Raw genomic sequence first — 16375 nt, 5'->3', positions numbered from 1 at the left:
GCATTTACGGGGCTGGTTTAAGTGATCACTTTACACACGTGTAACATTCGCCAATCCTACCCATTATTGACAACCACACTTCTCAAAATCTTGGAAGTTCTATATATATGAACCAATTTAGAAACATTGTTTTTGAATCACTAGAACTTCACTAGAGATATCTATTGGTGAGATGAAAATAACCTTTTTATTGAGCAGAAACTCTTATATTTGTATGTGAGGTCCGAATCCTGGATTATAATCACACACATGAGAAACGCCAGAAAATATCATTTTCATTTTTTTTTATTTTAGCTTATAATTAGACTAGTTCATTTATTGACAACATTTTGAGTGTGTCCAAATTATTTGGACACACTCAAAATGTTGTAAGTATTTAGACAAACATAAAATGTTGTGACATACGCAGGAAATAATGTGCTTGCTTTAATCATAATCAATGTATAACAATTTGACTATACTTTAATTCACCATTAGACTATCGAACTGATGACCTTTGGGATAGAATTAATGTCTCCCACATTCGAGTTTTTAGTAGTCTACATATGTATCTATAGTATTTACATGCATCCATACATGTAAGGGGACATTGGGGTAAGTGTAAACGTATGGTGATTCTGGACGATTTTATTTGGACGAGTAGAATTCGATTACCGCACACCGGTACCAGCAGTAGAATATTATGTATTATTTCGAATATAAATATTATTATTATTAATATTATGTATTAAATTTGAACAGAAATTTGGCACTTTTGTATTATATATCTTTCTGCTGTGCTAGTCTGGTTTGGGGAGGCGTCTGTATACCGGCCAACGTCAATCTCAACATGGATGAAGACGAATATGGAAGTCTGGGTGTTTACAGGGCTTACGATCTGTCTTATTATAAGTAAATTAATGGTAAAATTAGGATAATACATTTTTTTCAGTTTAAAAAAAATATAGTTCATAAAATAAAACTGCTTACAAACAAAACACACACAGAAATATATAGATATGTATGATATATATATATATATATAAATATATACATATATATATATATATATATATATATATATATATATATATATATATATATATATATATATATATATACATATACACATTATTTTTGTGTAATACCACTTAAAATGCACAAAGTGAACGATGAATGATAATAAGAATTTTATATTACCATACCACAAAATTAAAAATGCTTTTAATAGCCAAAATATATTAATTAGTTCCTTTAAGCGTTCATAGTAACCCTTCTCTCCCCTACATACATAAATATATTGTACAAATATGTTGTATCTGTCTTTGAAAAATTTAAGCATTCAAAAATGCCGGAACCGCTTGGCCTACGAAAACCAGTATGTGAAATGCAATAAAAAATGTTATCTCGCTGGAAATTCGACAATGAACCACCTTGGATGCTGATAATCTCTCGTATTCGTTTGTAGTAAATCTCTGCTAGGTGGGAGATGCCGGACTGGGAAGTGGACGGCGAGACAAAACAGTCCTCTCTCCCACTGACGAATGCCTAATAATAAAACACAACAGACGTTTTGATGTAAAACGAAACACAGTAAATAATTGTAACGGATGCTAACAAGTGTGCGCCCATTTTATACTATGAAATGTATAGCGTACATTATTTTGTATTTTCAAAGCATTGTTAACTGTGCCGCATGGTAATATCGTGGGTGGTGGTCCCGCGGTTAGTGTCGCGGCCTCATAAGTCAGAGTTTCTCGGTTTAAACCACAATTTGATACCTAATTCTAATAATGAGCCGCTTAAGCTCACAGAAATACTATGAAATTGAAATATTTGTGTAAATAATAAAAACACAAATATTTCTCTTTAAAAAAAAAAACTTGAAAATATGCAATTTTGACTTCAAGAAGCATATTATAAAATTTTCAACATTCCAGAAACTGGAAAAATACGCCAAGTAGTTTTTAAAAGTAAATTCAACTTTAGGTTTAATAGCGGGTATTTTATGCAGCCTAAAAGTTTCAAATAACAGGGATTATTCAAACGGGGATTTTAGAGTTAACGTTTTTTGCCAGCATACCCTCGATAAAGCTCTCCTTGTCATTTGTCGTTCACTTTGTGTAGTACCAAAAAATTCATTTTTTAACTAGTATTACACAATTCCGCCTATGTAGTTAGCACACTCGGCTACCGTACTGGTGGTCCCGGGCTCGATTCCCAGGGGGGGAGTCAAATAAATAAAAATGATTTTTTCAATCTAATTGTATTGTTTACGATGAGTAATACAACTCTCTTTGTCATTCATAGTTTACTTGGTACAATACCAAAAAGTTAATTTTTAAAAAAAAATGGTATTACACAAAGTGAACAATGAATGATAAAAATAATGTTATAATGATAGTTGCGTAAAAATACGACAAATTTTATATAGGTAACTGTAAAAACTATGCGGATTGGCAATGTATATACACACACATATATATATATATATATATATATATATATATATATATATATATATATATATATATATATATATATATATATATATATATATATATATATATATATATATATATATATATGTATATATATACATATATATATATATATATATATATATATATATATATATATATATATATAAACATATATATATATATATATATATATATATATATATATATATATATATATATATTTTTTTTAGTTCTTAGGATACACGTTGATTGATAATTTAAAATTAACAATAATGTGTCCTTATTGGGGTTTTGAGTTTATAAATTTATGTATTAGCTACTTTTCTATCACAAGGGTCATGTGATCATAGATATCGTGGCCGAATGACGTGATCTATTTAGTTTTTACCCACCTGCATATAATATTATAAATCCAATTATTAATACCTACATTATTTAATAACTCTTTAAATAATGTGATAATGATATTAGCACCGAACGCGCATTCACCATATCCATAAAAAATATTAACAACTTGAACGATTATCATTACAGTATTATATTATGTTATAACATATGCGGTATGCAGACGAGGGTTGCATCAGAAGTTCCCAGACAGAGTTCAAATTGATGAAACGATAAATAAATGAGAATTTATTTACGCTCAACCTTTCGGTTAAATTGATTAATAGCGTGTCTCAATAATTTGCGCGTGGGGTAATAAAACACGTCGTCGAGAGCAACGCGATATGTACGCGTCGAGGAAAGGGTCACCGCGTACTTGTAAGGTACTGGTAGGCACTCTTGCAAAACCAGTTGGGCAGTAATGTGCCAAAAGAAGTCAGACAACATGTGTTTGGCAAAGTACAAAGTAGATGGTGACCTTGTGCACCTGTTTTGCGTCAGGTTTGATTTTCGTAACCGGGCATAAACGGGTTAACGAGACTCTTTTTAACGAAGGGAGAAAGACATTACATATTATTTTTGACTTCTCAACATAGGTGAAGATAATCAAATGAAATACTGAACTGTGACCGTATCTACAAAACAAATATTTTTTTAAATATAACACACAGTACCGGCTGTCCAAACTCAAAACACAGTAAGTAAGTTTTTTAGTACGTTTTTTTTTTGCATTTTTGGACTAAGTAGATACTAAATCCAAAAATGCAATAAAAAAAGTACTACAAAAAATGTCCCTTACTGTGTTTTAAGTTTGGACAACCGAGTAACCCTTCTTTCTGAACGTATATAATTTCTAAAATGATAAAGCTAAACGCATTCAAACTATGAAATTAGGTATAAATTGTTTTTATTATTTTCTATCATTTTTATTGTAGTTTGTAAATTAAAATAATACTTGACACTGGTATAAACATCCTTTCACTGGGTGACTGCCAAATAAATAATAAAAAAATATTTGTGGTAAAATTAAAACAAATTTAACTTCTAACATTTAACACAGTGATGTTATTTTTTAACATCTCAATATAGATGAAGAAGAATATGGAGGTTTGGGCATTTACGGGGCTCACGATTACTGAACACACGTGTAACATTCACCAATTCTACCCAAGATTGACAACCACACTACTAAAATTCTTGGGATTTCTATAATATACATATGATTCCATTTTGAAACAAATTGCTTGAATAACTAGAATTTTTAGAGGCATATGTATATTAGTGAGATGAAAGAAGCTGTTTATTGAGCAGAAACTCTCTCATTTGCATGTGAGGTGATTTGATCCGAATCATACGTCGTTTTCCTTATTTTGCCACTTATGATAATAATAGTTTAACTTCTGGTTCAATACGGTTGTAACATAAAAGGCAATAAATAATATATGAATTGGTGTCGAATCTTCATTTTCCTTCTTATAGATATCCTCGGATCTGTCTGTTCCGTGTCCATCTTATGTGACGTGGACTGCCAGCTATGACTCCATCGCTTTTAAGGTCTTCCAGGTGGTCTTCTTCTGTCTGGGTTTACTTGAAGAGCAATTTTGGCCAGTCTATTTCCTTGCATTCTATTGACATGGGCATCCCAGAATCGTCTTCGCTGTCTTTTCCATCTAATTATATCCTCCGTACTACAATTTTCCGGATTTCCGTGTTCTTTATTCAGTCTCTGCCTACGATGGGTCGTAAGCCCTATTTTAAGACTTGATTATTCTTCTTCATCTTTGTTGAGATATCGAAATGTAATATTACATATAAATTTGTATGCAAGGATATGTCCACATTGAATGGTCTGCGAATACCAAACTCGCGAAACGATCTCATTCTAAAATACCAATATGAGGTTGTCATCGGGTGCCTAAAATGACTAAGGACTTTATACGGCAACGAGCTTTCTAATATTTTTTCAATGTTGCCTACTTTTTATTCTTCTTTCTCTTGTCAGCACTTAATTCTGCTGAGTTATCGTGATGATACACTGTATTATTATTATTATTAATACTAACTTGTACAGCACCTATCAGCGAAAGCTAAACTGGCAGTACATAACGCAGCTCTACAGAGCTATGTATATTATACATATAAATTACAATATACATATGAACAGTGGCGTGCGCAGAGAATTAATTAGGGTAGGCAGTAGAGGTAGGTAGTAAGGTAAGCTGGTACTACTTAGTAAGGTAGGGTAGGAACTAGTTGAGGTTTTATATGTCACGCGGGGATGTTAGGATAGGTACTGCTTTTCTGCCTATATAGAAGGCACGTCCCTGAATATATATATATATATATATATATATATATATATATATATATATATATATATATATATATATATATATATATATATATAAATATATATATATATAAATATATATATATATATATATATATATATATATATATATATATATATATATATATATATATATATATATATATATATATATATATATATATATATATATATATATATATATATATATATATAAAGAAAATGAATGTCGTGGAGCTCCGTACTTCTGTATGTTATGGAGCCAGGATATCCGCTTTCTTCTGACACCTCTTTGACCCTCAGTATTGTGATCATTTGCAGTAGCTTTACAACTACCTTCTGGCATTTCAAGGGTTAAATAAACATGTCACCAACAGTGCTGAAAAGTTTGGCTACCCCTGAAATAAAAGAACATTTAAGATGGCGCCGTGGTCACATGTGACGGCAGATGCCTATAAAATGCAATCCCTTAGCATTTCAATACACAAAGGGATTATTCTAGTTACCGCACGAAAACGGAAACCATCACTCAATATTAACATTTAAAATGGTAATTTTCAGGTGTTGTTCTTCTTTTTCATATAGTTACTTCTCATTCTGCCAACGACGTCTTAAGAAAGAACTTCTACCACTCCTTACACCTACATTTTATTCACTTATATTTATAACTCCCCATGGGAATCGAACCCGGTACCTCTAGAACGGTAGCCGAGCGTGCTGACCATTACACTACGGAGGCGGACATATTTACTATCATAAAAATAGAATTTCTAACTAGATTAGTTGTTTGTTTGAAAATTTGTTCGAAGAGAAACATTGTGCGAAAAAAATTTGTGAATTCCTCCGATTTTCTATGTTAAACAGTGATGGATATAATTGAAATATTCCAATAATGTATTCATATTACTAGAATGCAAAAAAAACATTAAAGAATCTTCCTTTCAACGATTTTTTTAGTGATCGGAATTTTCTTCCTACTTATAGACTGTCTTTATAGACTGTTGGAGACAGCTCTCCTCGTCCTTAGGTTGGAGGTCCTTCTAAGCCATGCTAATTTCGGACCTTTTCCTTGTACGAACTTGTCTCTGCTTCTCTTTGCTCGCCCCTGAAATCCGATAAGCTGGCAAATGTTCAGTCTCTGGATCACCAAGAGAAGAATCATCCTCGATGCTAGACAGGGTACGAGGAAACCTTGACATGATCAGATTCATATTATATAAACCTAATAGATGTTACGATTACCATAAAGAATCTATGAAACCGGAGAGTTTGTATGGCTTGATAGTATAGATCGGTAGTGTAATGGCAAAGTGGTATATCTGTTAAATTTTTCATTTTCTAAGTTTGTTCCACAAAATGTCTAAAATGACGTATTCCATAATCTGGAAAAAGGATATAGCTGTAGTAGCCATACTTATTTAGTTTTATTAAGATATGTACTTAAAAAATACATAAAACAACTTAGTTATTTAATTTCACAAGTTTGTTTTTGCTCTCCTGTAAAATTTGGTCTGAGACAGATATACTTACCCCTTTGCCTTTACACTACCGAGATATGGAGAATGCTGAGAATGTGCCAGTATACGATGTGGCGTTCAATCCCCTGTAAGGAAACAGCGTGATGGTAATAATAATAGCAGAAAATACATAACCTTCAAAAGTTGGATTACTAAAACAATTATTCGGCAGTTTGAAAATTGCACATACATATCGCTCACTCCTTTCAAAAACGTCATAAATAAAAAAAACTTGATTTTTCAGGAGATCGTTTTTAATGTTTAAAATTATAATACAATGTATTATAAATAAATATCAAGGCACTTTTTGAACTTTTTATTGTGCAACAGATCTTTTTAGGTAAAACCTGAATGTTTTTTCTCCATTTTAAAAATATTAAGTTTATTTAAAAAAAATATTAAACAATACATTTTCTTCAAAATGCAAAAACATCACTTTTTGCCCTGTAGCGGGTAAATATTATATTATTTCGAGAAATAAAAATACTTTGTGTTCTGATCCACTCACATTTTTATTAACCAACTAGTTTCGGCAACAACCTGTTGCTCTCTTCAGGGTTACATTTATTAGTTTAAAATACTATTAATACTATTAAATACTGGTAAATATTCAGTTAAATATATGCCGCTTTTTCTGAGATATAGCACATTTTCTGAGCATTCCGAAAACATGCACAGCTGAAAATTGACGATTTTTGAAATATGACGTTGTTGAAAGGAGTGAGCGATAAGTAGTCACATTTACCTAATTTACTTATAAATGTACCAAAATTACGAAAGTCCATAAATTATTATAAATTGTCCTTGTTGATATTATGACAACATGTGCACAAGTACATGTTATTATGTACTTTACATGTATGTTCTTATTAAGAGTCATTAACTTTTCGATTACCTATTTTCTGTAAAGGTGCGTGAACAATTTAATTTTTTAAAGATATTATAAAACATGGTTGATCAAAGCTCCGACCGCAGTTGACAAATTGATTTTGTAACTATTCCTAGTATTAAATTTAAGTTTTTTACTGACATTTCTTGGTGGAACTGCATTTTATATAAAAAATAACAACTTTATACTTTTTTCCACACTGGTTTTATTTAACCAGTGGCCGGGTTTTGTTGTTACCGACATCATCAGGCTGGTGAGAGGCTAGATAAAATTCTATTAAGTTATGTACACATCAAGGCAGGGGCTGTATACCATGATTATAAATATTTTTTTCTTCTCTTGAGTGTTTTTCGCAAATACTTTGTGGCACATTTTTTAGGTTTTTGTGTGTGTTCTCCACTTTACGTATGCGTGCGCACGCATGCTGTTTATGGGTGATTCCATTTGTTATTATATAATAAAAATAACATGCAATGAATAATAAAAATTACGCTTAGAATATTTTACGGAGTGTGTGGAAGTTTTTGTAAGGAAATATAATTAATTTTGAGTATTTTAATGTTTTAGAATTTAATAAACCCTAATGATGACAAGGTTCTTGTCGAAACCGGTAGGTAAAAGTGTGCTAATAACAAAGAAGCGGTTAACTCAAAAATTTTAATTTTATATTTTTTTCTTCTTTTTGTAATGGCTGGCTTGTTTGTTTGTCCTTGGTTAGGATTAATTTTTTACTAAACTGTAATATTTATTTTATATTACCCTCGACTGGTTCCCTAACCGCAGGGCTGATCACCTTTTCTTCGTGTATCTAACGATCAAGATAACACATAACACTGTTTGAGTACGATGCAGTGCTCAATGCACCATTGGGTGCAGATAAGAGTAAGAAGAAGAAACACTAATCTACCGAGTTACTCCAATACGTCTTCATATGTTGATACACTTTGTATCATGGATATACAAGTATGTATTCTTAAAAGCAAAAAACCAGTTATCAACAATAGCGGATTTTCCTTGGGGCAACTCCAAGGTTACACGTTTGAAACAGTTTCAATTTCTAACGCTCCATTCCTCGCATAGAATGTGTGTCATTTTTTTGTTAATAATACTATTTATCCCGATTGTGACCGGTCAAACCGCACGATCGTGTTCTACTGATGCCACCCCACATTTGTGACTGTGTCTGATCAATTCCAGATTTTAATTTTAATTTTTTATTTAATATATTTACATTTTTAAGTACAACATAATACAATTTCCAAACATTTATACATATGGCAAACTTATAGTTTTAGATTCGCTGCGCCTCTCCAAAAAAGAGACTGAACTCTTGTGCTTGGAGAGGGACTTACACTCAAGGTTTAATGTTTTATATAATTAATGGTATAATAGTCTTTTTTAAATATTTTTTTTCAAGATTTATATGTAATAGGCATTATTTTTTTTCTTAAGAATTTTTAAATCTTCTATTTTTTTAGTTTCTTTAGGGAGTATATTGAAATATTTAATTCCCAAATATTTGAAGTTTTGCTGAAATTGTTTAGAATTACATTTTGGAGTTGAAAAATTATTTAAGAATCTCGAAGATAAACTTTTTTTAAATTCAAATTTTTGTCACCCTTAAGTAATTGAAAAATTGCGGTTTTTTAAAAATGGTTTCTATGTTTGGGACTTGAAATTTTGTAAATAATAATTTTGTTGTATAATTTTTTTTTTTCAAAATAACTTTAATGATTGTTTTTTGTACTATTTTCAAGTTCAGAATGTTGTTGTAAGAAATTTTTATTTCTGTATTTTTAATTTATCTGCAACCGAAAAACTGGTATTTTACAGATTAAATTATTGTACATAATAATTTGCTTGTTCAATGAATGCTTAGACTGACGTCATAAAACAAAATGTACTTTATTTATTATAGAATTTGCACGTCTGGGTCCCCTTCAAAGTGTTCACCTCCCCGATACATACACGGTGTTCCCACTTTTGGAAATAGTCTAAAAACGCTTCATTTGTGATGTCCTTCAGCTCTTTAGACGCATTTAGTCGAAACCGGTAGGTTAAATTGTATAAATAAAAAAAGTGGTGAAAACAAAGTTAATTAATTTTATAAAGATAAGGAGAGTGTTCCATATTCTTCTTCATCTTTGTTGAGACATCAAATTGTGTTTTGTATTTAAAGCACCAATGAACCCAACGCCAAAAGAACGAATTCGAAACTGAAAATTTGAGTTAATAGTCGCGAGACACTCGGTACTCGACCATCCATCAGTACAATAATGACAGTGACATCTATGACCTTAGTTATTTGTGTCGCTTCTTTCAAAATCTGCCAGATCCAATTTTATAAGATTTAAAAATAAATACTCTACCGGAATGCCAAATGTGGGTTTTATTGTTTAAAATATTTATAAACTTGAAAACCCTGCTAAAAAATATTTAAAAACAGCGTTGTATTTCAAATTCCGCTATATTCATGGATCTTGCCTTCTGACCCATATTGGCCAATCAGAGAGCGCGGGTAGGTCAAAAATTATGATGACGTCATCATCGGTTTGTGTCTCGTGTTTTTTTTAAATACTAAAAAAAACAAAAAAATGCGAAAATCCTCTATTTCATAATATTTTATCTAATGATATACAAATCTTTGAAACATAAATCGCTCACTCCTTTCAACAACGTTATATATCAAAAAACTTGATTTTTCAGGATATCGTTTTTTTTAGTTTAAAAATACAATACAATGTATTAAAAATAAATATCAAGCTACTTATTGAACTTTTTACTATGCAACAGATCTTTTTAGGTAAAACCCGAAGGTTTTTTCTCCATTTGAAAAATATTTAGTTTATTAAAAAAATAATTAAACAATGTCTTTTCTTAAAAATGCAGAAACAACACTTTTTGCCCTGTAGCGGGTAAATATTAAGTTAAAAATATGCCGCTTTTGCTGGGATATAGTACATTTTCTGGGCATTCCGAAAACATGCACAACTGAAAATGACGATGTTTGATATATGACGTTGTTGAAAAGAGTGAGCGAAATGTTACCCGGAGAATTTCGCATTTTTTGTAAAATCGACTTACATGGATCTGGCGGATTTTGAAAGTAGGCGACACATTTTGTCATCTACTTGCCATTTGAACCCGAGGCGCCCATGCAGTCACAACAAACGTGTTTGCATAACTTTCGTTACACAATATGATTTTGGCGATTGGATAATATCGTACAATTGCAGCGAGGACAAAACACATGCGTCATCAAATGATACAAAATAACTTGTAATGACATTCATCGCCTTGAACTTGCTCGCAGTCGAGTTGTGCCTTAATTAGCGCTAATTTGTAATTTCATCTGTTGTTTTTATTTCCGCATTGCAAGCACCTCGATACCAAAATGATATAATGTCATCTCTTTATGGAATATTCATTAGTCATTTCTTATTATATTAAAATATTAAATGCTTCATTGTTATAATGAGTTCGTTCACCTTAGTGAAAAGAAGAGACGAAAAATTGAAATTATGAAACGATTACGTACAAAAAGTGTAAATTTATATTATCCACTGACACTTCGTGATGGAATTGCATTTTTAATATATTATTAGATTAAAACCAATATTTTTAGCTTTTCCACTTTTTTATTTGACCAGCGACCGGGTTTCGTCGTTACCGACATCATCAGACTAGTCTAATGATGTCGGTAACGACGAAACCCGGTCGCTGGTCAAATAAAAAAGTGGAAAAGCTAAAAATATTGGTTTTAATCTAATAATATATCAAGAAGTGTAACTTTATTATTTATGTGTTTATTTATTGAACGGCTAATCCCTTTAACATAATACATATTTACTTATAACCTTTATCTGCACCCAATGGTGCATAGGGCACTGCATCGAATTGACACAGTGTTATCTTGATCATTACTTACATGAAGACAAGGTGATCACTCTTGCGCTTCATGAACCAGTCCAGAGGAAAATTAAATAAATATTACAGTGTAAAATCACTAATATTTATTTTCACCTCCCCTGGGAATCGCACCCGGGACATCCAGCACAATTTTTTTGACCATTACACCACGGAGGCGCACTAATACATATATGGTATACAAAATCTAATATAAAAATACACTAATGAATACACTAATATAGAAACAAAAAGTCTTAAACATAAAATAATAATAAAATACCAAATAGTAAGCACTGGTAAATACACAATTAAATACTTTATAATAATTATAACAATTATAATAAATAAGTCTCTAGTGAGGCTCTAGTGATTCAAGAACAATGTTTCAAAATTGGTTCATATATATGTACAATAGAACTTCCAAGAATTTGAGTAGTGTGGTTGTCAGTAATGGTTAGAATTGGTGAATGGTTGTTAGTATATAAGGACAATTTGTAAATATTTTTAGTGTTTGATAATGTCCTAAGAAGACGAAACGCGTCACGTATTAACATATACATAAATAAATGTAGAATTCAACCAAATAAACCTTATTTAATTTTGGATATATTACCCAACAATTCGGCTAGTAATATTCTTGGAAAAAACAGAAAAATTCCAATATGTATTCTAAAAAAAAAGTGCGATATCGCTCACTCCTCTCAAGAACGTCATAAATCATAAATCGTCAATTTTGAGTTGTGCATGTTTTCGTAATGCCCAGAAAATGTACTATATCCCAGTAAAAGCGGCATATTTTTAACTTAATATTTACCCGCTACAGGGCAGAAAGTGTTGTTTTTGCATTTTGAAGAAAATGTATTGTTTAATTTTTTTTTTTTAAAATACTAAATATTTTTTAAATGGAGAAAAAACCTTCGGGTTTTACCTGAAAAGATCTGTTGCACAGTAAAAAGTTCAATAAGTGGCTTGATATTTATTTTTAATACATTATATTATATTATTAAACTTTAAAAACGTTCTCCTGAAAAATCAAGTTTTTCGATTTATGACGTTCTTGAAAGGAGTGAGCGATATATCTGGCTTCTCGCGTAGCCTACCGCTTACAGAATTGTGTGTTTGCGAGTACCTACCCCCTTAAGTGTGGAAAGGTTCGTAATTGCTTCATTATTCGCCAGCAACCGTTACCAGCTCCGCTAGAGTCCAATTCTTTCAGATGTCCTTAATTTTCACCTTGGGCTTATTTGGAACATTTTTCGTCATGCGTCGTGATGCAACAAAATGCATAAGCCTTTCTTAATCTTGTCGCGTGTGCAATACAATTACAATTCCACATGTAAGGCATTGTACCTACCCCGAATGGATCATTTGCAGACGGGAGGAATATCTAATTTAACATACTCAACCTATAAAGGATTGTATTGGACTCGTTTTGTGTTTATGACAGCCGATACAATCAATATTTTCTTTTGGAAAATTCACCTTCGTAAAAACGTTGTTTTCGTATGTTGGTAATAATTGACGTCACAGAAACGATGGACTTATTTTAATATTGGTGACATTGCTAAATGCGCTCTATTTGTTGATGTCTATGGTCCACCCTCCCACCTCCCCTGCCCCAAGGGCCCAGGCAGCCGCGTTCTTAGCTTAGTAAGACTGATCACCCTGCCTTTTTTATATTTTTAGTTTTTTTAATAAAAATAAAAATATTTGTGTTTTTATTCTTTATAAAAAAAACTTTGATTTCATTACTAAGAAATAGGGATCAAATTGTGGTAGAGTGGATTCGAACCGAGAAACTCTGACTCAAGAGTCCGCCACACTAACCACGGGACCACAACCCGACACTTCATACGCCTTCATATAATATATTAATACAATTAACTTAACATTGAATCAATTCGATGCAGTGCCCTATGCACCATTGGGTGGGTGGAGATAAGAGTTACTAGTAGTAGTAGAAGTGGAAAAACATTTCAGAAAATGTGAAATGACCTTCATATCCGCATTTATTTTTATACTAAACGCACTTAAAAAAAAAACATAACGTATAACCTCTGTCCTCGACAGCACACATTGATCATTCGGAAAAGCACGGTAGCGCCTTATCAATCACGAGTCGTGACCCAAATTAAGCGGTCTATTTGAATTAAATGCTGAATAATAATAAAAAAACAACATCCCGCCAATTTTGTTCGGCTACAATTCTGCATCGGTGTCACAATTGGCATTGAATTGAATTGAGTATCCGCATTGTCTGTCTCCTACTTAAAACTAATTTGTTTGGTCAATTTCAATTCTGCAAAAACAAAACCCAAGACTTTGGGCATTCACTTTCATGGTCTTTTTTATTAGATGAGAGTTGGATAGACATGTCCAAAACATCTCACCATTCTTCATTTTTTGGACAGAGTGGTGTAGAGTGGTTGGTTAGTTAGTTTACGCATAACGTTATGAAGAGATTTTTGTATTTATTGTTAATTCAAACACAATTTTTTTGTGTCTACGAAGTCGTATTTTTTAAATTTATTTTTATTTCTTAAGTTAGCTATATATATATATATATATATATATATATATATATATATATATATATATATATATATATGTATATATATATATATATATATATATATATATATATATATATATATATATATATATATATATATATATATATATATATATATATATATATATATATATATATATATATATATATATATATATATATATATATATATATATATATATATATATATATATATATATATATATATATATATATATATAAATATATATATATACATATATATATATATATATATATATATATATATATATATATATATATATATATATATATATATATATATATATATATATATATATATATATATATATATATATATATATATATGTATATGTAGATAATATTGAATAAATGCTAGAGTGAAAAAATCACTTATATTTATTTGACCCCTCCCTGGGCATCGAACCCGGGACCTCCAGTACAGCAACTGAGCGTGTTGACCATAACAATACAGAGGCGGACAATCAATACATAAATTAAAATGGAGTTATAGAAATTAAAATCTTCTAGTACACAACCATGATACACGATTTACACAAAACGAAGGTCTGATAGTCCCAAGAATCAACAATAAATATGGAAGTCGAACACTGCAATATATCGTTCCGAACATTTTTAATTTGTTGCCGACGGATGTTAGAGGTCAAAATAAAAGATGGAACAAAGGCAAAATAAAGGAATGGGTAAATGATCAAGAGTTAATTTTATGAACATTGTAAAAAAGATTATATTGTTAATTTTTCTCCTTTTTTGTGTGTATATATTAGGTTAAAATGGTTAAAAAACAATAAAAAAATGTATGCAAAAAGAACTCCACCGACAAGACACACAAGGTGGCTTGGTGGGTCTCTGCAAAATAACTTTTTATTTTTATTTTTAATATATGTTAAAAATTGTGATTTATAAAAATAAATAAATAAAATAAAAAAAAAAAAAAAAAAAAAAACGCCAAATCAATAAAAAAAAAAAAAAAAAGTTATGAAGAGATGTAATACAAAGATACATTTATGTTTTCCTCTCTTGCATAGTGGGTGCAATGAATGTTATTGCATTGAAGCGTTTGCGCTCATTTCTTTAATCCGAGCAGTGATCTTTATGAGGTCAGAATGCCCGAGCTGCACTCGAGTGCACTCACATTAGGCGCAATGCATCCCGCGTTAAGCCGGGATTTATTTACGGCCCTTTAAGTAGGCACAGTAAAAGTATTCATGCGCTGGTCCCATTATCACCTAATAAATTCAATGACTTAATGCCGCGCAATATTGAGATGGACGGATTGCAGACAGTATTGCGTAAATTCGCCGGCCGGCTCGTAATATCACCTTATTACTGTGTGTACAATAAAACTTCATTGTTATACAATTTATTGTGCGCATTTGCTCACTCCTTTCAAGAACGTCATAAATCAAAAATCGTAAATTTTCAGTTGTGCATGTTCTCGGAATGCCCAGAAAATGTAATATATCCCAGCAAAAGCGACAATTTTTTTTATTTTAATTTTTATCCACTACAGGGCAGAAAGTGTTGTTTTTGCATTTTTAAGAAAATGTATGTTTTAATTTTTTTAAATATACTAAATATTTTTCAAATGGAGAAAAAACCTTCAGGTTTTACCTAAATAAGATCTGTTGCATAGTAAAAAGTTCAATAAGTCGCTTGATATTTATTTTTAATACATTGTATTATATTTTTATACTTTAAAAACGTTCTCCTGAAAAATCATTTTTTTTATTTGTTTATGACGTTCTTGAAAGGAGTGAGCGATTTGAGGAGTGCATGTCTAACCTCTGATATATACACACATATCGTGGAACCTCTCATAACGAATTCGTTCAAAGCAGATTATACGTCAAAAATAATATGAAAATAACTCCTGTAATTGGAGATAATCCAGATTTTGTGAACAAGTATTTGGACTCACTCAAAATGTTATGATGTCAGTCTATGTATATAATTAAACAGCCCACGTATATCCGATTCGTCATCACGTATTGATTTACGAGCCAAAAATTATGCACTTATCTTGTTGACCATTTTTACTTTACTTCAGCCTTCTTCTTGTGTCCAGTATTGAACAAAGGCCTCTCTCTTGGACTTCCATAGTTCTCTGTTGGACGCGACTCTCTTCCAGTGCAGGCCCACCGCTTTTTTAATGTCATCGGACCATATTGTCTGGATGACGATACATACTTACTACTTACTTCAGCACTCTTCTTGTGTCTAGTTTTGAACAAAGGACTCCCTCTAGGACTTCCACAGTTGTCTGTTGGACGCGACTTTCTTCCAGTGCAG

General features: G+C 31.2%; 1 protein-coding gene across 1 annotated transcript in view; it reads left to right on the top strand.

Annotated features, from left to right (window-relative positions):
* The window catches only part of E23 (ABC transporter G family member E23), a 139501-nt gene that overhangs the window by 109715 nt on the left and 13411 nt on the right, over positions 1 to 16375 (top strand). The window lies entirely within an intron of this gene.

The sequence above is a fragment of the Brachycentrus maculatus genome, unplaced genomic scaffold (assembly GCF_059751285.1).
Source record: "Brachycentrus maculatus isolate JH-2025_06_01 unplaced genomic scaffold, ASM5975128v1 h1tg000452l, whole genome shotgun sequence".
In the NCBI taxonomy this organism is placed as follows: Eukaryota; Metazoa; Arthropoda; class Insecta; order Trichoptera; family Brachycentridae; genus Brachycentrus; species Brachycentrus maculatus.
The sequence above is the reverse complement of the archived record's forward strand: the minus strand, read 5'-3'. Positions and strand labels throughout refer to the sequence as shown.